The sequence below is a fragment of the Grampus griseus genome (genome assembly GCF_964374135.1).
Source record: "Grampus griseus genome assembly, chromosome: 12".
Taxonomy (NCBI): domain Eukaryota; kingdom Metazoa; phylum Chordata; class Mammalia; order Artiodactyla; family Delphinidae; genus Grampus; species Grampus griseus.
Genome location: NC_139006.1, coordinates 12,388,406 through 12,412,916, shown reverse-complemented (window position 1 = coordinate 12,412,916; position 24,511 = coordinate 12,388,406). Strand labels below are relative to the sequence as shown.

At 45.2% G+C, this 24,511-nt stretch overlaps 1 protein-coding gene across 1 annotated transcript in view; it reads right to left on the bottom strand.

Moving 5' to 3' along the window:
* Positions 1–3,327: 3,327 nt before the first annotated feature.
* The window catches only part of SPRING1 (SREBF pathway regulator in golgi 1), a 258,918-nt gene continuing 237,734 nt past the window's right edge, over positions 3,328–24,511 (bottom strand). The window contains exon 6 of the mRNA XM_082668352.1: positions 3,328–3,354. The gene's annotated coding sequence lies outside the window, so the exon portion shown is untranslated. The remainder of the gene's footprint in view (positions 3,355–24,511) is intronic.

The following is a 24,511-nucleotide window of genomic DNA, read 5'->3' as shown; positions in this document are numbered from 1 at the left end:
TGGCTTCATCAAGTTGACCCAGGAAATTGAACATCACAGCCTCCAACTGGGGTAGGAGAGAGCAGAGGGGAAGGCTGCTTGAGGGCTGAGGGTCAGGCCCATTTCTGTACAGTAGGGTTGACTAGTGTCCCCCCCAAATCCATTTCTACCCAGAACCTCAGAATGTGACCTTCATTGGAAATAGGGTCTTTGCAGACACAGTTAAGCTAGAATTGAGATGAGACCACAGTGGATTAGGTTGGGCCCTATATCCAATGAGAATATCCTTATAAGAGACAGAAGAGGACAGACACAAGGAGGAAGGCCCTGTGAAGACAGAGGCGGAGACTGGAGTGATGCTCCACAAGCCAAAGAACGCCTGGGGCCACAAGAAGGTGGAAGAAGCAAGGAAGGATCCTCCCCTAGAGCCTTGAGAGGGAGTGCGGCCCTGCTCAGACCTTGATTTTCAGCTTCTGGCCTCCGGAACTGCGAGACAGTAAAAATTGCTGTTTTCACCCACCCAGTTGGTGGTAACTTGTTACAGCAGCCACAGGAAACTAATACACCCTGCCAATCATGCATCATTCGTCCTATTTTACGGATGGGGAAATCGAGGCACAGAGAGGGGAAAGTCCTTTGTCCAAAATCACACAGCTGGTTGGAAGTGAAGGCAGGATTCAAACCCAGGTCTAACTCTGGTGCCTGAGCCTGTACTGCTGAGTTCACCCAGGAGGGACATTTCTGCAGGGGACAGACGTTGTGAAAGATGGAAGGGAAGGCAAGCGCTGGCTTCCTTTGCCCCCAGCTAACAGGCTGTCAAGGTAGCTGTGCTGAGGGGTCTGAGAGATGGGATCTCAGGGATCCTTTCCTAGGCTGGAGTCCCTAGGCGGGGGCGGGGGCGGGGGCAGGGGTGGGGTCTGAAAATTCCACCAGTGTAATTGTGAGAGAAAGAAATTCTGGTCACAGCTGGTCTTCCTGTCCAGGAGCTGCCCTGACCTTGCTACTAAACCTGGGTATTTACCTAGAGGCAGGGCTGGGGCAGGTGCCCAGGACCTAGAATTCAAGGAGGCACTTGCTCTCGGGGTCGTGCCAGGGCCCAGTCCCGGCTGGCATGAACCTGAGAGTGAGTGTCTCCTTATATTTTGCTTGCCTCACCCCAGTCCTGGCCTGCCCTGGGCGTAACTTATCAGAGGAACAGAGGGCATTCTGGGCTACTGGCAGCAAGTGGGCTGTGGAGCCGCACAGATCTGGGTGTAAATCCTGGCTTTAGCCGCTTACTAGCTGGATGCTCAGTTTTCTCATCTATGAAATGGGGATAATAGATTAAAACCTACCTCATCGGTTGTGGTGGGGATTAAATGAGTTGACCCAAGAAATGCGTGGCACTTGGTTCAAGCTATTGTTACCGTATTTGCAGCTCGGAAAGAGGAAGTTGGGGGGTAGCCACGTGAGTAATGGCTGCATCTGTTGGCAGATCAGAGGTGGCCAGCCAAGTGGACGAGCCGGTTGGGTGTAGCTTCAGAGTGAACGATAACTGGTAATTTCTTGTTTAAGAAAAACCCAGGCTCAGACTGGAAGGGCGAGGCAGCTGGTGCACACAGCTCTTTAGGAATCTTCACAGCCCTTTGCAGGGAGTCACACTTGCCAGCCAATTCCTCCTGTCTGGACAGGAGCCACGAAGTTCCTGTGGGCACCGCCCAGACCATCTCCAGGTAGGGGAGCTCTGGAGAGAGAGTCCCAGGTACCCCAGTTTTAGCTCTGCGGATGTGAGCTGGTCACCTCCCAGTGTCCTGGCATTTCTGAGCCAGAGGGGACATTGGGCTGGGTCACTGGCGACAAGGACAGGTTGGGTTGAGCAGCGCAATCTGTTCCTTATCCGAGCGACAGATCTTTTCTCAAGTTCAGCTCTGGCTGATGCCCTGCCGGTGGTGGAGGCTCCTGTCCTCACCACCATGAGTTCACAATTCTCCAGGCTGACGGCGGTGGGCTGCCAGGCCCCACAACTGCCGCCCACCCGGTGAGGAAGGCAGACAGGGCCTCACATCGTTTACCTGCTCTTACTTTTTAAGCTCATTGATTTGCCCTCCTGACCCTTGTTCCCAGACAGAGAACATCCAAAGCAAGGGGCAGCCTCCAAGTTCCTATCTGGGTATTTTTTTCTTTTAAGGGTGTGGCTGCCCATTAGCCCAAGGCAACCCCCTCCCAATCTTCCAGCTCAAACTACAGCCCTTGCCTGCTTGCTCACGCCTGGCTTGAACCCAGCTCCTTGATCTGTCCCTCTGTCAGGCTCCTGATGTGAAGTTCACACTTTTCCATTAGCAGAATTATCGCATTCTTAATGAGCGCATCTAAAGTTTATTGAGCTGTTACTATGTGCCAGGCACTGTGCTAAAAGCTTTCCTACGTTACCTCATTTAGACCTGGCAGTAACCCCAAGAGAAGAGGATTATTTTACAGATGAGCGTAAAATAATTATTTTATGCGACAGGATTATTTTAGAGAGAATGAGCTACTTGCCCAAGGTCACCCACCCAGTGAGGCAGGGTTTGAAAACAATTCTGTTCGACTTCACATTCTGGGTCCTAAATTTCCCAATAAGCCATCCTGTACTTCGGTTACCTGCAGACTTCTCCCCCTCTCTCAGCCTTGGGTCCCCATGTCCCCTAGGGTATAGACTCTGAGAGAGCAGAGAAGCACAGCTATCATTTTTTAAAAGAAATTATATAAATTTACAATTAAATAAATTCTATTAAAAACAAAGGAAATAAGTATTCAAAACTCCTCACTTAATCAACTGACTGCATTATTCTATTATCTATGCTCTTGAGATTTTTTTATGTCTATTATGTCTGTATGGTGAAAATACTATATGGTATTTGCTATTGTACATCTACACATCTTTTCCCAACTCTGTATTCAGTGACTTCATTTTGGGAGCTTGAAACTGGCCATGGCGGAATTATTTACACCATTGTAATTGGCAAATGCTGCAAATCAGGGGTTTCCTCTGGGAAGTCAGTTATCGAAATTTTACCTGCATACCACTGATCACAACCTTTGTGGTAGGTACTAATCATCCCCTTTGAACAGATGAAGCAGTGGAGGCTCAGAGATGCTAAGTGATTTGCCCAAGGTCAACTTCTAGAAAGTGATGGGGCTGGGATAAGATCCCAGTTCATGCCATTTCCACTGCACTGATACACCTTCATGTCTACTGAAGATAGGAAAAAAATCCAGAAGCTCACTCCTTTCCAACCTACCCCAACCTCCAGGTACTGCCTTGTGTTTGGTGAGTAAAATCTGAAGGCGGTGGGAGATGCCAGCCATGCAGAAGGTCTCTGATTCAGAGAGAAGAGTGGTAGGTAAATCCTTGGCCTGGAAAGGAGGGAGAGAAAGTGACAAAAAAGGACAAGCTCAAGTTTTCAACAGACTGAAATCACATTCCACTCACCTGAGCCTTCAAGAACTAGTACTAAGTTGGCCAATTAAAGGTAATTTCATCTCTAGCGTCTCTTTGAGGGTTACTTAAAGAAGCCTTAAAAATTAATCTTTCCTTTATCCCAAGAACAAAACAAAATTCCCACCCACTATCTTCAAATGATGAGGTGTGGTGTTAAATTAATGTTATTTATTTTTTGCGGTACGTGGGCCCCTCACTGTTGTCGCCTCTCCCGTCGCGGAGCACAGGCTCCAGACGTGCTGGCTCAGCGGCCATGGCTCATGGGCCTAGCCGCTCCATGGCATGTGGGATCTTCCCAGACCGGGGCACGAACCCGTGTCCCCTACATCAGCAGGCGGACTCTCAACCACTGCGCCACCAGGGAAGCCCTAAATTAATGTTATTAATCGCAGACTGCAACTGCAGTTCTTCTGAACTCTGTGGACCCCGCACAGTTTGTTGCTTCTTTCAGTTACACATGTATTTTTATGTAGATTCAAGGTCCCTCTTGTGAAAGAATCATGAGCTCAGCAAATATCAGAAAAGCCTGAAACTCATCGGTTGGTAAATATCATTTGTTCTGTGTCTAGGAGGGCAGAGACCTTGGCTTGGTTGCCCTTGGAGAGACCAGATGCTTGCTCCTGGGAATTTTATAATCTTGTTGGGGCTTCGAAGGCAACCCTATACTAAATGGTTGAGGAAAAGTGAGAGAGGAAATGCAGGTATTTAACAAATCTGGAGGGCAATTCAACAACTATTATTCAAGAGAGGCAACCTCAAACAACACTTGGAAATCATTTGTATAGATTTTTTTTGTTTGTTTTTAAGATTTTTTCTTTTGATGCAGACCTTTTTTTTTTTTTTTTTTTTTTGCGGGGGGTACGCAGGCCTCTCACTGTTGTGGCCTCTCCTGTTGCGGAGCACAGGCTCCAGACGCGCAGGCCCAGCGGCCACGGCTCACAGGCCTAGCCGCTCTGCGGCATGTGGGATCTTCCCGGGCCGGGGCACGAACCCGTGCCCCCTGCAGCGGCAGGCGGACTCTCAACCACTGTGCCACCAGGGAAACCCGATGCGGACCATTTTTAAAGTCTTTATTGAATTTGTTACAATATTGCTTCCGTTTTATGTTCTGGTTTTTTGGCCGCAAGGCATGTGGGATCTTAGCTCCCCAACCAGGGATCGAACCCACACCCCTTGCATTGGAAGGTGAAGTCTTAACCACTGGACCACCAGGGAAGTCCCTAGACTTTCAAGCTAGCAAAGTTAAGGGGGAAAAAGAAAACCCAGTAGTGGTCAATGCTGATGAGGATGTGGTGAGCCAGACATTTTTCATTCAGGGTAAACGGTACAACCTTTCAGAAACAAGCCAGGTAGATAACGCTTATCCTGATCTTGGTGTTCACCACACATGTCCTCAGTTGCTTTGCAGAGGCCTTTGCTGTTGTGTCCATCTTGGACCCCTTCTCCCTTCTTCTGGTAAAAGCACCCCAATATTCCTTGGGGGGATTACTCCCTCCACTCTCCAGCCCCATAGTTCAGGAGGAACTGATTTCACCTCTGGCTTGTACAGGTGTGTGGTAGACAGACTTCCAAGATCCCCCCTTGTCCCCCACCCCATGGTCCCTGTCTCTTGGTGTTCACACCTTTGTATGATCCCCTCCTCCTGAGTGTCGGCTGAACCTAATGACTGGCTTCTAATCAATAGAATACAGTGAAAGTAATGGATGTCATGTCTGTGATTAAGTTACAAACGGTTGTGATTTCTGTGATGCTAGCAGTCGATCTCTAGTTCCCTCTCAGATTGCATGCTTTGATGAATAAGCCACCGTGTGGTGAGGAACTAAGGGCAACCTGCAGCCAAGGCAACAGTCAGTGAAAGTCTGAGGCCCTCAGTCCAACATCCTATAAAAGACTGAGCCCTGACAACAACCACTGAGTAAGTTTGGAAGTGGATCCTTTCCCAGTTGAGCCTTCAGATGAGACTGTGGACCCAGGGCTGACACCTTCATAGCAGCCTTGTGAGATAATGTGAAGCAGAGGACCCAGCTGAGCTGTGCCCAGGTTCCTGACCCTTGGAAACTATGAGATAATAAATGTGGGCTGTTTTAAATTGCTAAGTTTGGGGGTCATTTGTTATGTAGTAATAGATAACTAAGACAGGGTAGACATGCTCTAATCAACCAGAGCATTGCATTCCCCCAGCTACAATGATTAGTTCAGGGCTGTCCATGTGATTTAGTGTGAGGGTTAGGATTAATCCTGGCACTATTATAAGATCAGAGGGGGAAGAGATGCTCTGTCCATTGGTCTCAGAGTTGGGAGCTGCCAAAGACTACCTTGTGAAGAGGATCTACTTGAGAATGAAATAATATTAGCACCATGAGATAGATATTCCAGGCCTGATGACACTGTGTGAGCCCCTAGATCCAGCCTTGCCTGAAACTTTCCCTGGGGAATTTTTAGTTGTATAATCTAATAAATACTGTTTACTACTTAACTCATTTTGTATTGGGTTTCTGTTATTTATTAAAGCCTCTTTTAGTCATTCATTTGATAGGTATTCACTGAGTTTTTACATGTGCTATTCTTAGGCAATTCTTTTTCCTTTGGGAAAGAAAATCTTTCCAAGACCACTCCCATAGAAGACTTCTTGTTATATCTATTTGGGCAGAACTAGGTCACCTGCCTACCTCTAAACAAATTACTGGCAAAGAGAAACACTGCCTTTTTTTTTTTTTTCTAATTTAGACATGACCCATTACTGGGCCTGGACCGACTGCTATCTGAACAACATCAGGGGAATTTATCAAGAAAGAAAACAGAAGGGGTCATTGGGCAAGTGACCAAGAGTGTCCACGACCATAATGATGATTATCTTAGGTCACATTTTTGGGGGACACTTACAACCCCCCAGGCTCTGGGCTAAGCACTTCACATGCATAATCTCATTCACTCTTTGCAGCCACTCTATGAGATAGGTTCTACCTGCTACCCATTTTTTATGGGTTGAATTATGTCCTTCCCAAATTCATATGTTGAAGTCCTACTCCCCTGCCCGCCCCCCTGCCAAGTACCTCAGAATGTGATCTTATTTCGGTCATTGCAGATGTAATTAGGACTTCCCTGGTGGCACAGTGGTTAAGAATCCACCTGCCAATTCAGGGGGACACGGATTCGAGCCCTGGTCCAGGAAGATCCCACATGCCGTGGAGCAACTAAGCCCATGCACCACAACTACTGAAGCCTGCGCACCTGGAGCCTGTGCTCCATGACAAGAGAAGCCACCACAGTGAGAAGTCCGCGCACCGCAATGAAGAGTAGCCCCCACTGGCTGCAAGTAGAGAAAAGCCTGCGTGCAACAACGAAGACCCAACGCAGCCAAAAACAAATAAGTTAATTAATTTTTTAAAAAGATGTAATTAGATAAGATGATGTAATTAGGGTGGGACCTTATCCAATGTGACTGGTGTCCTTATAAAAAGGGGAAATTTGGACACACATAGAAGGAAGGCAGTAGGAAGAGATACAAGGAGGAGATGGCCAACTACACACTAGGGAGAGAGGCCTGGGACAGATCCTTCCTTCCACAGCCCGCAGAAGGAAGCAAACCTGCCATCACTTTGATTTCCAACTTCTGGCTTCCAGAACTGTGAGACAATGCATTTCTGTTGTTTAAGCCACCCAGTTTGTGGTACTTTGTTACGGCAGCCCTAGCAAAAGAAGACACCATTTTACAGAGTAATGGCTGGGAAAGTTAAGTGAATTTCCCAAGCACTGATTGCAACCAAGGTCTCTCTGACCCCAAAGCCCATGGTCTTAACCACAAGTCTAAAATGGATTGTGTACTGCAGGCAGCTGGGAGCTGGAGAAAGTTTGAGTGGCCCGTCCGAGCCACGTTTCAGGTAGAATGTCATCACTGCAGAGATCAAAAAGTTCCTTTTTGTGTCTGTCGTCAATCTCTTTTATCCTAGGCTTGCTGCCTCTGGCCTGGTTTCTAGGAGACAGGCAGAACCGCTCCTAGAGGCCTCCTCATAACCCCGCCTTGGACGAGAAGAAGGTAATTAAGTCCCTTCTTTTCTAGGACCTGTGGTCTCAGTCTTTGATCTTTCGTCCCTCTGCCCTAAAGCTTCCCCAGCCACTGAAGGAGGCGTGAGCAGGGTGTGAGAATAGCAGGGTGTGAGAATGGCTGGGCAAGGGCAAGTGTCCGAGGAGACCCAGGACTCACCCAGAGCCACTGGGATAAGGAAGGAACACTGGCTGGAGGCCTGTCCTGGCCACACACGATGTAGCCATGGTGATCCCTGGACCCTCAACCACCCAGCAAGGGGTTGACGACGCTGTATCTAAGCCCCCTTCTTTGCTCCTGAGATCCAAAGCCACTCGATAGCTTGGAGCCTCTACGTCCCCCACTTCAAAAGTTTAAACGTACACATTTATATATTGATAATATGTTTTTGGTTAAAAAGGAAGAGAGAGGGAGAGCGAGAGAACGAAAAGCTGCTTCTTCTATCTTGAGTCATCACAGAGCTCCTATTCCCATCCCACCCTCGGCCCTGTGGCCTCCCCCCCTCCATTCTCTATTCGGTTTGCAAGGCTGTTATTCCTGCCAAATGAGTCATTGATGTGGGAAAGTTAATTCATTTTGGCAGACTTCACCATTGCTCTGAGAAGTGGAGACTGTGCACCTACTGCCGCAGAAGACAGGTTATTGTGGTGGTTCATTCATTCCTCCTTGCATTCATTCATTTATTCCCAGAGCACATAATCATCTCTCACAGACACAATTGGGCAGACTCACTGATTGTTTTCTATCTCAGGGAGTAGATGTGAGGCTTAAATGAGGTAATATATGTAAAAAGGCTTAAATAATAATAATAATGACAATAATAATGATAATAGCTAATCCTCATTGAGCACTTATTATGTGTCAAGCTGATGCTAAGCTTTTTTAAAAATAAATAAGGCAATAAATTAAGCAGGCTTTACTTAATGCCTTTAATCCTGACGCTGTTTTCTGGGGCAGGGATGATTATTATCTCTGTTTTGGAGATTCAGAGACTGAAGCTCAAAGGGGTCAAGGTGGTCTGGCCGCAGTCATTACACACCTCATAAGTGGCTGAGGGAAGTCAAGCCCAGCTTCCTCTTATCATGACCCATATTTATAAGGTGTTGACCACGTGGCAGACACTGGACTTACAACCTGCTTCTCCACTCCCAGCCCACTTGGCTCTTCACAGGAACCTGTGACGTCGGGACTGCAATTAGCATCTGTTTTCCAGCTGAGCAAACTACATTTTGGAGAAGCAGGGCAACTTGCCCAAGGAGGCATGGCTATTACCCAGAAGAGCTGGGTGGAGAGCAGGCAGTCTGGGCTCGGAAGACACTCTGTCCTCGTTGTGAGCAGAGAGCCTGGCACTTAGCATGTGTGTCCCGTTCTTGTTGGCCACACTCACCATCAGCACCATGGACACTCCTTCTGGGACCCTTACATTGTCGTGGGCACATAGATCCTGTGACAGAGACAGTGCCGTGTGCTCACCAAACCCCATGTCCTCATTCTCTGAGACACACAGATGAACTCTGGCAGTTAGGCAGGTTCATGCCACTGAATTCTGACCAATGGAATGTGGGGTAAGTGATGAGGGTCACTTCCAAGCCTGGCCCTGAAAAAAGCCCATGAGCCTCTATCTGCTGCTTAGATGCAGAGGATCCCATGGAAGATTCTGAGACCCTAGGGGAGGGTGGAACCACTGAACTGGAAGATGTCTGAGTGACTGCTCTCCCACTGAGCCATACTGGACTTTAATGTGCACCTCAACCGTTACTGGGGTACCCACTGAGATGGGGGTTTGTTACAGCAGCTAGACTATCCTCACTCATACAGATATTACTGGAAGGGTTTTTGATATAATGAGATTCTGGTCTAGGGTTTCCTTGGGAAAGGACTCACCTACGCCAGAACTCAAGCTTCATAAAAGTAGAGTCCCCTGTGTCAAGTGCAGGGCTTGGCACACAGTAGGTCTTCAGGAAATATTTGTGGAAGTGACCAAATGAATCTCCCATCTCTGAGGTCCTTGGACCACTGGGAAGCTTCCTGGATGGTGATGCAGGAAGGAGGTCTTAATCATGCCACCTAATCCTCCATCCTTTCCCAATACTCATGCTAACTAACCCTCATCTACCTCCCTGCATGTCCCCAGTACGGTGCTGGGGAGACAACCCCAGCAGTAACATCTAGAACCTGCTTGTCAAGGCTGATGTCACTCTACAAATATCAAGCTGACTTCATTCCATCCTAACTGGCCGTCAAATCTGGGAAAAGCCAGGCAGACTGGACTCCAAGATGCACACACTACATTCAGATGTTTACAGAAAACCAGTGTACAAGGATTTGCTCGAAAGCTAAACTTCCTCTTAGCCAAAGCCCAGAAATACCTTTTAAACCCTGAGCAAATAAGCCAGAGAAGAAGGCATTCTCCCTCTGACAGAGTCCTTAGAGCCTGGGAGATCTTCAACTTTGCAAGGAAGCAAGCTTGCTGCAAAAGGTGTGCGGCACAGCGGAGCCCCTCACCACTCACAGCCAGCCCCTTTGAGAACCTTCCCTTTAGTCCCAGAGCACAGGGGCACAGACAGCCACAAGCACCAACCCTGACTTCAGGCTGTGAACAGAAAACCTGAAATGCACATCTAGGTCCACTCGGAGAGATAACGTTGGCTCGGAATAAAATTAAAAGGAGCCATTGTTTTTTAAAAATTAACCAACCAAACAAAACCATTTCCCCACAGAGTGTTGAACTGAGTAAAATGTATGCTGACCAAAAGTTTGCTAGAGCCATCACTGACATTGAGAATACTGTCTGACATTTATCAAGTACTTCTTAGGTGCCAAGTGATGGCTTTCTACAGAAACCTCGTTTAACCCTCACAACAAACTTCTGAGACAGAAATGACCACTATTACCTCTTTTACACATGCAGAGATGGAGCAGCAGAGACGTTCAGTAACAGGTTTGATTTCACAGAGCCAGCAAGCAGCTGTGCCAGGATGCTCACCCAGCACGTCTGCAATTAGCCAGGTCCCAGTTCAAAGCCCAGCTCAGCTTGGCTATATGATCTTGGGCAACTTATTTAACTTCTCTGAGCATCTGAAGACAAGAAGAGTAATAGAACGTAGTTTATAAATTTAAGTGAGATGATATATGTGAACATAGCTAAATGATCATTTGCTCTCATCGCATTTCATCTTGCATGTTGTTTTAATTGTAAGGCATTATTCGGGCTGCCGGCAGCTGGAAGCAGAGGTCTGCTCCCGTGTCCGGGTGTGTCAGAGACTCTGGGGTGCTGAGGCCAGGAAGCAGCCGAGCAGAAGGGGCCCGAGAGCATTGGCAGGGGTTGGAGGAAGTAGGAAGCAGCCATAGAAGGGTGAAGAGAGTTTGGCGGGATGAGCGATGAGACCTCCAAACCCACCAGCAAAACCAGTGAACGTGGTCCCCTAGATCACGTGTGATGTGGCCCCACTGGGTATAGCCACAAAGTCACCCCTCCTTTCTACTTGCAGCGGGGAAGATGATTTGGCTGAGCAAGAGGGAAACTGAGGAGAAAGGAAAGGCTGTGGACTTCCGGGATGGTGGGGGCAGTGCCTGGGAGAAGGAGGGGCCAGCTGAGCAGGAAGAAACGGGCAGTGTATGAGTTTCCAGTGGCTGCTGTAACAAATGGCCACAAACGTGTCTCTGTCTTCCCATGGCCTTCTCCTCTATGTGCGTCTCCCCGCCTTCTCTTTTCTTCTCTTACAAGGACGCTTGTCTTCAGATTTAGGCACCTCCTCCCCAATCCAGGATAATCTCATCTTGAGATCCTTAACTTTATTACATCTACAAAGACCTGTTTTTCAAATAAGGTCACATCCACAAGTGGAAATATCTTTTGGGGGCCACCATTCAACCTGCTACAGGCTTAGGAAATAGAAGGGTTCATTTGCCCCCTAAAGCTTACAATCATTAATGCTTCTAAACATTAAAAAGTACAGAACATAAAATAACCGACATCCATCTACCCAGAACCCCAATTTAAAAGATGTTAACATTTTCCCGTAATTGCTCAGATGTGTCTCAGAAAAAAATATATATATATATAAAACATAACAAACACATCCCTTCCCTTCCTTCTCTCCTTAGAGAGAACCACAGTCCTGAATTTGGTCTTTCACTCTCGTGCATGTTGTTATACTTTCACTGCATTTGTATGTAACTTTAAACAATTGACAGTTCCTGTATGTTTTTAAAATTTTACATAAATGGTATTACATGGTATTTATCCCTTTTAAAATCTGCAGCTTAAAAAAAAATCTGCAGCTTTATAAAGATATAATTCACACATCATAAAACTCATCCTTCTAAAGTGTACAACTCAGTGGCTTTTAGTATATTGACAGAATTGTAAAACCACCAACAGTATCTAATTCCAGACCATTTTCATTACCCCGGAAAGAAGCCCGTACCTATTAACAACCACACCCCTGCTCCCACCTTTCCTTTCCCTCCTACCTCTGGCAAGCACTAGTCTACCTCCTGTCTCTATGGATTTGTCTATTTGGGACACTCCATACAAATGAAATATATGTGGTCATTGGGGATCTTTAGTTTAGCATAATGTTTTCAAGTTTCACCTATGTTGTAGCATGCATGTATCAATATTTCATTCCTTTTTATGGCTGAATTATATTCCATTGTATGGATAGACCACATTTTGTTTATCCCATCATCAGTTGATGGACATTTGGGTTGTTTCCACTTTTTGGTTATTATGAGTAATGCTGCTGTGAACATTCGTGTACATGTTTTTGTGTGAACATGTGTTTCAATTCTCTTCAGTATATACTTAGGAGTGGAATTACTAGGTCACATGGTAACTCTACGTTTAACTTTTTGAGGAACTGCTCAACTGTTTTCCAAAGTGTCTGCATCATTTTACTTTGCTACCAGCAATGATAAGGGTTCTAATTTCTCCCCATCCTTGCCAATACTTGTTACTGGCTATCTTTTTTTTTTTTTTTTTTGCGATACGCGGGCCTCTCACCGCTGTGGCCCCTCCCACCGCGGAGCACAGGCCCCGGACGCGCAGGCTCAGCGGCCATGGCCCACAGGCCCAGCCGCTCCGCGACAAGTGGGATCCTCCCGGACCAGGGCACGAACCCGTGTCCCCTGCATCGGCAGGCGGACTCTCAACCACTGCGCCACCAGGGAAGCCCTGTCACTTTAGCTTTTACTTTCATGTCATTTCTAAGAAACCATTGCCTAGTCCAGGGTCATGAAGATTTATGCTTATGTTTTCTTCTAAGAATTTTACAGTTTTAGCTCTTATGTTGAGACCTTTGATCCATTTTGAGTTAATTTTTGTAGATGGTATAAAGTAGGGTTCCAGCTTCATTCTTACATGTGTCCCGGCACAATTTGTGGAAAAGATTGTCCTTTGTCCACTGAATTGTCTTGGGACCCTTGTTGAAAATCAGTTGAACAAAATGTAAAGGTTAATTTCTGGACTCTTAATTCGATTTCATTGATCTGTATGTCTCTTCTTATACTAGTGCCACTCTGTCCTGATTATTTTAGCTTTGCAGTAAGTTTTGAAATCGGGAAATGTCAGTCCTCCAACTTTGTTCTTCTTTTTCTTTTTTCTTTTGGCCGTGCTGCACAGCATGTGGGATCTTAGTTCCCCGACCAGGGATCAAATCTGAGCCCTCTGCACTGGAAGTGCGGAGCCTCAACCACTGGACAGCCAGGGAAGTCCTCTATTCTTCTTTTCCAAGAGTTTTGGCTCTTCTAGATCTCTTGCATTTCCATCTAAATAGTAACATCAGTTCGTCAATTTCTATGGAAAAGGCAGCTGGAATTTTGGTAGAGATTGCATTGAATATGTAGATTAATTTGGGTGGTATCGCCATCGTAATAATATTATGGCTTTCAACTTATAATCATGGGATTTCTTTCAATTTACTTAGGTCTTTAATTTTCAATGGCATTTTATAGTTTTTAATATTCAAGTCTTGTACTTCTTTTGTTAAATGTATCCTTAAGTATTTTATCCTTTTTTTGCCATTGTAAGTGGAATTGTTTTCTTAATTTTATTTTCAGACTATTTATTGCTAATGTATAGAAATACAATTGATTATTGTATATTGATCTTGTATCCTACAACCTTGCTTAACTCATTTTAAAGTTCTAATAGTTTTTTGCCTTTGCTTTTTGCATTTGTGGATTCCTTAGGATTTTCTATGTACAAGATCATGCCATCTGCAAACAGAGATAGTTTTACATCTTCCTTTCTAATCTGGTTTCCTTTTATTTCTTCCTCTTGCTTAATTGCCCTAGCTGAAACCTCCAGTACAATGTTGAATAGAAGTGGTGACAGTGGATACCCTTGTCTTGCTTCTGATCTTAGAGAGAAATTATTCAGTCTTTCATCATTAAGTATGAGGTTAGCTGTGGGGTTTTTCATAGATGCCCTGTATCAGATTGAAGAAGTTCCCTTCTATTCCTAGTTTCTGAGTGTTCTTTTTAAATCATGAAAGGATGTTGGATTTTGTCAAATACTCTTTCTGCACCTATTGAAATGATTGTATGGCTTTTCCCCTTTTTTCTATTAATATGACACATTACATTGATTAGTTTTTTAATATGTTAAACTGATCTTGCATTCCTGGAATAAATCCCACTTGGTCCTGGTGTATAATCCACTTTATATGTTGCTGGATTTAGTTTGCTTTGTTGAGAAGTTCTGCATCCATATTCACAAGAGATATTTGTCTATACTTTTCTTTTGATGTCTTTGGTTTGGGTATCTTGGTAATACTGGCCACATAGAATGATTTGGGAAGTATTCTCTCTTCTTCTATTTTTTGGGAGAGTGTATGAAGGATCAGTGTTAATTATTCTTTAAATGTTAGGTAGAATTCACCAGTGAAGCCACCTGTGCCTGGGCTTTTCTTCATAGGAAGTTTATTTAGTTACATATCAAATCCTTTAAAATTTAATGAGAACTTTTCAAAGGCCTAGCTTATGGTCTAGCCTAGAGAACGTTCCATGTGCACTTGAGAAGAATGGTTTCTGATGTTTTGGGGTGAAGTGTTCTACGGACATCTAAGAGGTCTGGTTGGTTTATAGTACTGTTCAAGTCTTCTATTTCTTTGTTTATCTTCTCCCTTTTGGATAGTACAGTACTGACGTCTCCAGCTTTTATTGCTGAGTAGTCTAGTTCTCCTCACATTTCTGTCAGTTTTTGCTTCATGCATTTCAGGGCTCTGTTGCCTCTGTGATTGATTATCATTACGTTTTTGTTTTTGTTTTTGTTATTTTTGCGGTACGCGGGCCTCTCACTGTGTGGCCTCTCCCGTTGCGGAGCACAGGCTCTGGACGCGCAGGCTCAGCGGCCATGGCTCACGGGCCCAGCTGCTCCGCGGCATGTGGGATCCTCCCGGACCGGGGCACGAACCCGCGTCCCCTGCATCGGCAGGCAGGCTCTCAACCACTGCACCACCAGGGAAGCCCTGATTATCATTATGAAATGTCCTTCTTTGTCTCAAGTACAGTTTTTTTTCTTAATGTCCATTTTGCCTGATATTTGTATAGCCATTCCAGTTCCCTTTTGGCTACTGTTTGCATGGTATATCTTTTTCTAGCCTTTTACTTTCAATCTACTTGTATCTTTGCATCTAAACTGTGTCTACATAGATAGCATATAGTTGGATTTTTAAAATTCACCCTGCTCATTTCTGCCTTTTGAGTGGCATGTTTAGTTCACTTACATTTAATAGAATTACCGACAAGGTAGATTTTAATGTAATTACAGATGAGGTGTCTGTAATTTTTCTATTTGTTTTCTATGAGTCTATGTCCTTTTTTTTTTTAACCTCTTTTTCTCTATTACTGCCTCCTTTTGTGTTAAACAGATATTTTCTAGTATACCATTTTAATTCCCTTGTTATTTCTTTTACTATATTTTTTGAGTTATTTTCTTAGTGGTTGCCCTGGGGATTACATATAACACCTTCATTTAAAACAATCTAGTTCAGGGCTTCCCTGGTGGTGCAGTGGTTAAGAATCCGCCTGCCAATGCGGGGGCCATGGGTTCGAGCCCTGGTCCGCGAAGATCCCACATGCCACAGAGCAACTAAGCCCATGCTAAACTCAGCCCGTTCTCTAAATTTATTTAAAAAAACCTTTATTTCAATATAGCTTGTTCTTTACTGCCTCCTTTGTGCATTGCTGTCTCAGAACACAATACACAGAAAAATTACATCTTTCACGTTATAAGCCCATCAACACGTTAGTACTTATGATTTTATGCAGTTGTCTTTTATTAATAATAATAAATAAATTTATTTATTTTATTTATTTATTTTTGGCTGCATTGGGTCTTCGTTGCTGCACACGGGTTCTCTCTAGTTGCGGCGAGCGGGGGATACTCTTCCTTGTGGTGCACGGGCTTCTTATTGCAGTGGCTTCTCTTGTTGCAGAGCACAGGCTCTAGGCACGCGGGTTTCAGTAGGTGTGGCATGTGGGCTCAGTAGTTGTGGCTCGTGGGCTCTAGAGCACAGGCTCAGTAGTTGTGGCACATGGGCTTAGTTGCCCTGCGGCATGTGAGATCTTCCTGCACCAGGGCACGAACCCATGTCCCCTGCATTGGCAGGTGGATACTTAACTGCTGAGCCACCAGGGAAGTCCTGCAGTTGTCTTTTAAATAAGAAAGGAAAAGAAAAATACATTTATGCATTATTTTATATTTACCTATGTAATTACCTGTACATGTGTTCTTAATTTCTTTCTGTGGATTCAAGCTAATGCCTAGGTTCCTTTCATTTTAACCTGAATGATTAATACTAAAGTATTTCTTGTAGGGCAGGTCTCCTAGCAATAAATATTCTTTGTTTTTATATCAATGTCTTAATTTCACCTTCATGTTTTTGTTTGTTTTTGCGGTACGCGGGCCTCTCACTGTTGTGGTCTCTCCCGTTGTGGAGCACAGGCTCCGGACGCGCAGGCTCAGCGGCCATGGCTCACGGGCCCAGCCGCTCCGTGGCACGTGGGATCCTCCCGGACCAGGGCACGAACCCATGTCCCCTGCATCGGCAGGCGGACTCCCAACCACTGCGCCACCAGGGAAGCCTTCATCTTCATTTTTGAAGGATAGATATACTGTGTATGGAATACTTTGTTGGCAGTCTTCCTTTTGGTATCCTGAATATGTCATCCCACTGCTTCCCAAACTTCATGATTTCTGATGAGAAATACACTGTTAATCTTATTGAGGTGATGGGCCACTTTTCTCTGCTTTCGAGACTTTCTCTTGGTCTTCCCTTTTGAAAGTTTGGCTATCTGTAACATATCTGTGTCTAGATATGGATTCTTTGAGTTTACCCTACTTGGAGTTTGTTAAGCTTCTTGGATGTGAGATTAGTTTGTTTTAAATCAAATTTGCGATATTATTATTCAGATATTCCTTCTGCCCGTTTCTCACTTTTCCTTTTGGGACTCCCATTATGCATAGTTAGTATGTTTGATGGTATACCACAGGTCTCTGGGGCTCTGTTCATTTACCTTCATTTTTCTTTCTGTTGCTCTAACTGGATACTCTCAACTCACCTGTCTTCAAGTTTGCTAATTCTTTCTTCTGCCAACTCAGATCTGCTCTTGAGTCCCTCCACTGAATTTTTCATTCTGATTATGGCACTGCAATTTTCAACATCAGAATATCTATGTGGATCTTTAAAAAATAATTTCTATCCCTTTATTGATATCTCTATTTGGCAATACCTCATCTCATACTTTCCTTTTATGATTTAGACATGGTTTATTTTAGTTCTTTGAACAAATTTAAAACATCTGATTTAAAATCTTTGTCTAGTAAGTCAAATGTCTTGGTTTTCCAAGGGACTAATTCCTGTGTATGAACCATATATTTCTAGTTTTTTTGTTTTTGTTGTTGTTTTTGTTTTGCGGTATGCGGGCCTCTCACCGTTGTGGCCTCTCATTGCGGAGCACAGGCTCTGGACGCGCAGGCTCAGCGGCCATGGCTCACGGTCCCAGCTGCTCCGCGGCATGTGGGATCTTCCTGGACCGGGGCACAAACCCGTGTCCCCTGCATCAGCAGGCAGACTCTCAACCACTGCGCCACCAGGGAAGCCCTATTCCTGGTTTTTTGAATGTCTAATATTTTTTATAGAAAACAGGACATTTTTAGTAACATAATATGGCAACTCTAGAAATCAGATTTCCTCCCGCTTTTGCTGCTCGTTGTTGTTACTGTTTGTTTAGTGACTTTCCTGTACTTACTCTGTGAAGTCTTTAATTTTTGTTGTGCATGGTCACTGAAATCTCTACCTGGCTAGCTTAGTGGTCAGCTTTTTTTAAAAATAAATTTATTTATTTAATTTATTTTTGGCTGCATTGGTCTTTGTTGCTGTGCGTGGCCTTTCTCTAGTTGCAGCAAGTGGGGGCTACTCTTCATTGCAATGCACGGGTTTCTCATTGTGGTGGCTTCTCTTGTTGTGGAGCACGGGCTCTAGGTGCGCAGGCTTCAGTAGTTGTGGCACGTAGGCTCAGTAGTTGTGGCTCACGGGCTCTAGAGCACAGGCTCAGTAGTTGTGGTGCACGGGCTTAGTTGCTCCGTGGCACGTGGGATCTTCCTGGACCAGAGCTCAAACCCGTGTCCCCTGCATTGGCAGGCGGATTGTTAACAGCTGTGCCACCAGGGAAGCCCCAGTGGTCAGCTTTTTATTGAACAGAGATTTTCTTAAATGCCTTGAACCAGTTAGTCTCCCAATCTTTGCTGAAGGCTTATGTGTGTTGGGCTATAGGTTCCATGCTGTGGCAGGCAGTTTTTATAAATACCTTAACCTTCACTTCTGCTTGTAAAGCTCCTCAAGGTCAGCTAGAGTTGAGACATAAGGGCCTTCTAACGTATTTCTTGAGCATACACATAGTCTTGCATATGTGCATGGCCTTCTAGATTCCCAGGTTTATATCAGAGCTTTTCAAAGCCCCCGACAGACAGCTGATAGCTCTGTTTTCTTTTTTGTTTTTCTTTTTAGTCGTTTGGTCAGCCTCTTTTTTTTTTAAATGCCATTTAAAATATATATATATATATATATATATATATATTTTTTTTTTTTTTTTGCCGTACGTGGGCCTCTTACTGTTGTGGCCTCTCCCGTTGTGGAGCACAGGCTCCGGACATGCAGGCTTAGCGGCCATGGCTCACGGGCCCAGCTGCTCTGCGGCATGTGGGATCTTCCCGGACCGGGGCACGAACCCGTGTCCCCTGCATCGGCAGGCGGACTCTCAACCACTGCGCCAACAGGGAAGCCCTATATGTGTATTTTTAATATTTCTTTATTTGGCTACATCAGTTTTTTTTAGTTGCGGCACACGGGATCTTCATTGTAGCATGTGGGATCTTCGTTGCGGCATGCAGGATCTTTCGTTGTGGCATGTGGGATCCTTCACTGCAGTGCATGGGCTTAGTTGCCCCATGGCATGTGGGATCTTAGTTCCCCGACCAGGGATTGAACCCACGCCCCCTGCATTGGAAGGTGGATCCTTAACCATTGGACCACCAGGGAAGTCCCTGGTCAGCCTCTTTTAACCCTAAACGGTAAAACTGCCTTGGGTGACTGTGATGTTAAAAAATTGCCACTGACTGTTTTCGACAAATGCCATGGCTACAGAACTGGGTGAGTTCTGAGTCAGGTCAGATAAAGACAAGTCCTAAGCATGGAGCTTTCCAGCAAGCCACCAGACTGGTTAAATGATGACAGTTCTCTGGGGATGGGACTTTTGGGGAGCTCTAAACCCATCTGATCCCTCCAGCAGCTGCTAGGGGGAGGAGGATGGAATTAGGGTAAGTTAAAACATTGCGAAGCTCACTGTTGTCGCTGAAATTCAGCCATTAAAAAAATAATCTTTAGGTTGTTGTAAGCCTTTAGTTAATTTCCAGAGTCCTCAAAAAGTTGATTTTGACAAATTTTTTTATAGTGTTCTCATTGCTTTTATGGAGAGGCAGGATTTCAGAGGTCCTTTCCCATTCTGGAAGTGCTCCCATATGTGTATAAAATTTAACAATCCGCTTCTTCTCTCATGGTTTCCTTTTTATATGTATGTTGAGACCAAATTTATTCACGCTAACTGCTGAATAGTATTTAATTTGTAAATAAACCACCATTTATTAATCTACCCTCTTAGTAAGAGACAGTTATTGTTTTCTAATTTTTTGTTCTTATCAATAATACTATAATAAACATCTTTGTGCATGTCTGTGTATACATGTGAGAGCTTCTCTAGGACATACATGTAGAAATGTATTTGCTGAGGCATAGGGTATATGTATCTTTAGTTCTGCTTGATATTTCCAAACTTCTAATCCGCTAGCAACTGCCAACCCACCAGCAACAAATAAGAATTCTAATTTCATCACATTCTTGCCAACACTTGAAATCATCAGATTTTGTTCATTTTTGATAATCTAATGGGTGTAAAATGGTATCTCATTGTTCCTTAATTTGCATTTGGTGGAGGATATTTTGTAATGTTAAGTCAAGGCTACAAGGAAGATAGATACTCTTCCAGCTTGGTAACTTGTAGAAAAGCCAATGGGGGTTAGTATTCCCAGCGATAAAGGTACCTTTTAGCTATTCCCGCTGAGGCAAGACCCTAATGGGTACCTTTGTCCCTCTCCTTCCACAGCTGTAGATCTCTTCCTGGTTGAGCTTCAGATGAGATCACAGCCCCAGCTGACCTCTTGACTGCAGTAAGGGATGTTAAGCAGAGGGCCAAGATAAACCTTGCCTGGACTCCAGATCCACAAAAACTGTGAGATAATAGATATGTGTTGTTTGAAGCCTCTAAGCCGTGGGAATATTTTTAGGCAGCTATAGATAACTAAAACAGGAGAAAAGGACAGATTGCCAAGCTCTGAGATTCTATGAGTCTCCTTTACTGGGTTTGGACTCCACCCTATGAGAGAGCAGGAGGGCCTTCGTCCCAAAGACCATCATCTGTTTTCCTTCTGTCCCCTGCAGGCAGGCACCATATCTATAATCTCAGTGCCCTGCATAGTGTATGGCATAGCATGACTGATCCATCATTATGTGTCAAATTTTAAATTGTTGAGTGAGCTCCAAGGCCCCCAGAGGATCAGGGAAACCCAGCTACAAAACACAAAGAGTCAGACCTAACGACCCTCAGGCACAAGGTCAGAGTCTGGGGCTGAAATAGCCTGTTTTTCTCCTTTTATGAGGACCAACAAGGGAGCCCCAATGCAAGTGTGAGCATTACCCAGACCATGACAGTGTGACCATGGGTCCTGAGGGAGATGTAGGCATTAGGAGCAGTGCAGGGCAGTGGTCAGTGCAAGTGCTCTGGAGCCCATCAGATTTGGCCCAAAATCCTGACTCAGCACCTTCTTGGTTCCCTTTCATTGCTAAGCCTCAGTTTCTCATCTGTAAAATGGGGTTAACAATGGTGCTCATCTTGCAGGTTTGTTGTGAGGATTCATGAACACACATAAAATTCTTAGCACATAGTAAATGCTCAGCTAATGTATCTCTCGAGAAACGTATTGGAATAGATCACCTAGTTGCGAGCTGGCAAACTCCAGGCACCTAAATTCGTGTAGACTGGAGCCCAGGTTTCCTTTCCTGGGGCCACAGGAAGCTGGCTCCACCCAACATATGCCAAGGAGAGAAGGAAGCTTGGAGGGGTGCCCTGGGAAGTGGGGTGGGATGATGCTATCTATGAAGTCACTAGTTCCTCTTTCTCCCTCTTAGGGAAGAACTGCTGCCCAGACCCAGAGAGGTATTAGAGACAGGACTAGTCTGACGTGTAAACAGAGTAGTAGTTTTGCCATGTAGATGATTGAAGGGGCAGAGAGGAATCCCTCCTCCCACCCCCCCCCCACCCCCGAATCACCCACAGGCCAGTCACTGCACCTGAGATTTCTACCATTCAGTCTGCTCCTAAAGGTCTCAGGAAATGTGATCTGTCAACTTACACTCATCCAATATCTCTTTAGTGCCTACTGCGAACAGACCATTGTGGGAGAAAGATCCACTCACATTTGGTAATTTACGTGGTATTTGAGTAGCTAATTTGATCATCGCAACAATGCTATAAAGCAGGTATTTATGATTCTCCCCATTTTGCAGAGGAGAAAACTGAGGCCCCATGAGGTTAAGGGTTAAGGGGCTTATTGCAATTCAAGCATGTAGTAAGTAGCAGAGCGAGCAGGCAAATTGGGTCTGGCTCCAAGTTCTTGCTGGTTTTTTGTTTTGTTTTTTCATCCCTGCTGCTCTCAGGAAGTTTACAGAAAACAGACAAGTCAGCCAATTGAGAAAATGGTCGAGGGCTTTTCAAACTTGGTGCCCTAGGGGTCCCCTGGGTACTGGGAGGTGGGAGAGGGTTGACAGGTGGGTGGCACTAGTCCCCGGGCTCCCCAGACATGGCGACAAGATCTACTCCCCTTTCTTCTATCTCTGGAGGTACAAGCTGTTAGATTTTCCAGGAGAGATAATACAACAGGAAAACCAAACAAGAATTTCTTGAATACCTATTGTGCGTTGCGCCTGGAGTGGCAGGGAGAGCCACTTCAGGGAGTGTAAGGGAAGCTTACAAAACAGCCCACTTGTGAAAACTTGAAGAACAATAAAAAAATTAAATAACGGCTCAATTTAGCAACAGATGAGCTGTCCCACGGCTGCACCTGGTTCCCTAATTAATTGCTTCAGCAGTGACTTGGGTGGTCAAGGGAGAGCGAGGATGTGTTTAGCTGAGTAACCCAGCACCACCCATGATCAGCACAGAAGCAGGAGCCTGGAGCCATGAAACCTGGGCCGGGCAGGTTTGGATGGGAGGGGACACAAGGGAAGGGACCCAGTGGGAGTTGGTAAGGACTGGCGAGGTGCAGCGTTACAGCAAGAAGCCTCTCTGAGCAAAAAGGGCAGAACCAAAGGCTGGTATAGCTCCACAATCACTGCAGGTCTGCACCCTGTTGATGAGGACTCACCCTTTAGAAAGCACTCCCCCCTTGCCTCCCCCTGCCACTTGCTGGCATGCCAGACCCTGCTGGGCAGGGATCATACACTGGTAGGTCCTGCAGGCTGGGTGGAAACCCCAGCCCTGCCTCTCTGGAACTTAAATACATAGACGATAACAACACCCACCTTACGGAGCTGCCTGGATGGTGAACTGGATAATATGCACATAAAGGATCTGGCATCATGAGTTGCTGGCACATGGCAAGTTCTCAGTAAATGTTATTGGCTACTCTCTGCAGCTACATTTAACATGGGCAGCTGGGGAACAAGCTCGTCTTGGTTTTTATTCACTCATTTAACAAGCATTTAATGGGCACCTACTCTGTGCCAGGCACTGCTCTGGAAGCAGAGGCCAGAGCTTGAAAAGTTCATTTTCCTGAAGTAGCTCCCAGTCCACTGGGGAGACGGAGAGCAGACAATTCCAGTTCGGTGTAAGTGCTGGAATGTCTGCTTGGTAACAAGGAGGCGAGTTCACATTTACTGAGTACTTGCCGTGTGCCAGTTATGATGCACTTTACGTGTATTATCATCTCATTTGATCTTTATGAGGTAGGACTTGATCCTTCCTTTTACAGATGGGGAAGCTGAGGCTCTGAAAGGCTCTGAAAGGCCATGTCTTTGGCCCAGGGGCCCGTGACTCACAGGTGGCATAAAGTCTTGGCTATTATTTATTATTACAGCAGTCCTTGCTTTTGCACGGCTGTGATATGCACGAACTTCAGTTACCAAGTTTAAAAAAATAGCACTGGCCGCCCCCCCACCATATGGTTCAAATTTCACTGACCACAGCATATTAAGTGTGAGTGATTGCACGAAGTACAAACTTTGCTGCTAGCTCTTCAGTTCCCAGATCACTATGTAAATCATTGATGGGCGTCACGGTCAGTGACCCGTCACGTCACTTCTTTCCAAGTCTGTGGGTGACTGGTCACTGAGCATCTGCCATTCAGTCGACATACGGACAGCTGAGCGTGTAGCTGTGTTCCCTCCCTGTCTCTCAGACATTTTACACAAATAGATAATAAAAAGAAAGAATTGGCCAACAAAGATGAAAGTGCAGTGCAGCAAAGAAATGAAGAAGTGAAGCTGGAAATGAGATTTGAATCAAGCTTCAGTGGGGTTTGTCACTGGGGAACATCAGGGGTTGGGCTTCTCCAGAGAAACAGAAATAATAGATGATATATGAGGTATATATGTATATATATGAGACATATGTATATATACACATATATATCAGTTATGCACAGATATGATATACTCTCCATAGATAGATAGATAGATAGACAGATAAAGGAGGTAAGTACAAAATCTCCAGGGTAGGGCTTCCCTGGTGGCGCAGTGGTTAAGAACCCGCCTACCAATGCAGGGGACACGGGTTCAAGCCCTGGTCCGGGAAGATCCCACATACTGCGGAGCAACTAAGCCGGTGTGCCACAACTACTGAGCCTGTGCTCTAGAGCATGCAACCCACAACTACTGAGCCCATGTGCCTAGAGCCTGTGCTCCACAACAAGAGAAGCCACCGCAATGAGAAGCCCGTGCGCCGCAACGAAGAGTAGCCCCCGCTCGCCACAACTAGAGAAAGCCCGCACGCAGTGACCAGAGACACAACACAGCCAAAATAAACAAAAAAACAAACAAACAAACAAAAAATCTCCAGGGTAGGCTGGCAGATTAGAGAGACAGTTCATGCTGCAGCTTGATTCTAAAAGCCATCTGCTGGCAGAATTCTCTCTTCCTTAGGGGAGGTCAGTCTTCTTCCATTAAGACCTTCAACTGACTGGATAAGGCCCACCTATATTAAGGAGGGTAATCTGCTTTACTCAAAGTCTGCCAATTTAAATGTTAATTGTATCTGGAAAATACCTTCACAGAAGTAGCCAGAATAATGTTTGACCAAATATCTGGGTACTGGGACCCAGCCAAATTGATATAAAATTAACCATGAGAGGATTACAGGCTTATAGAAGAAATAGATCGTCATGGGAATGTTGACACTGTCTCCATTTA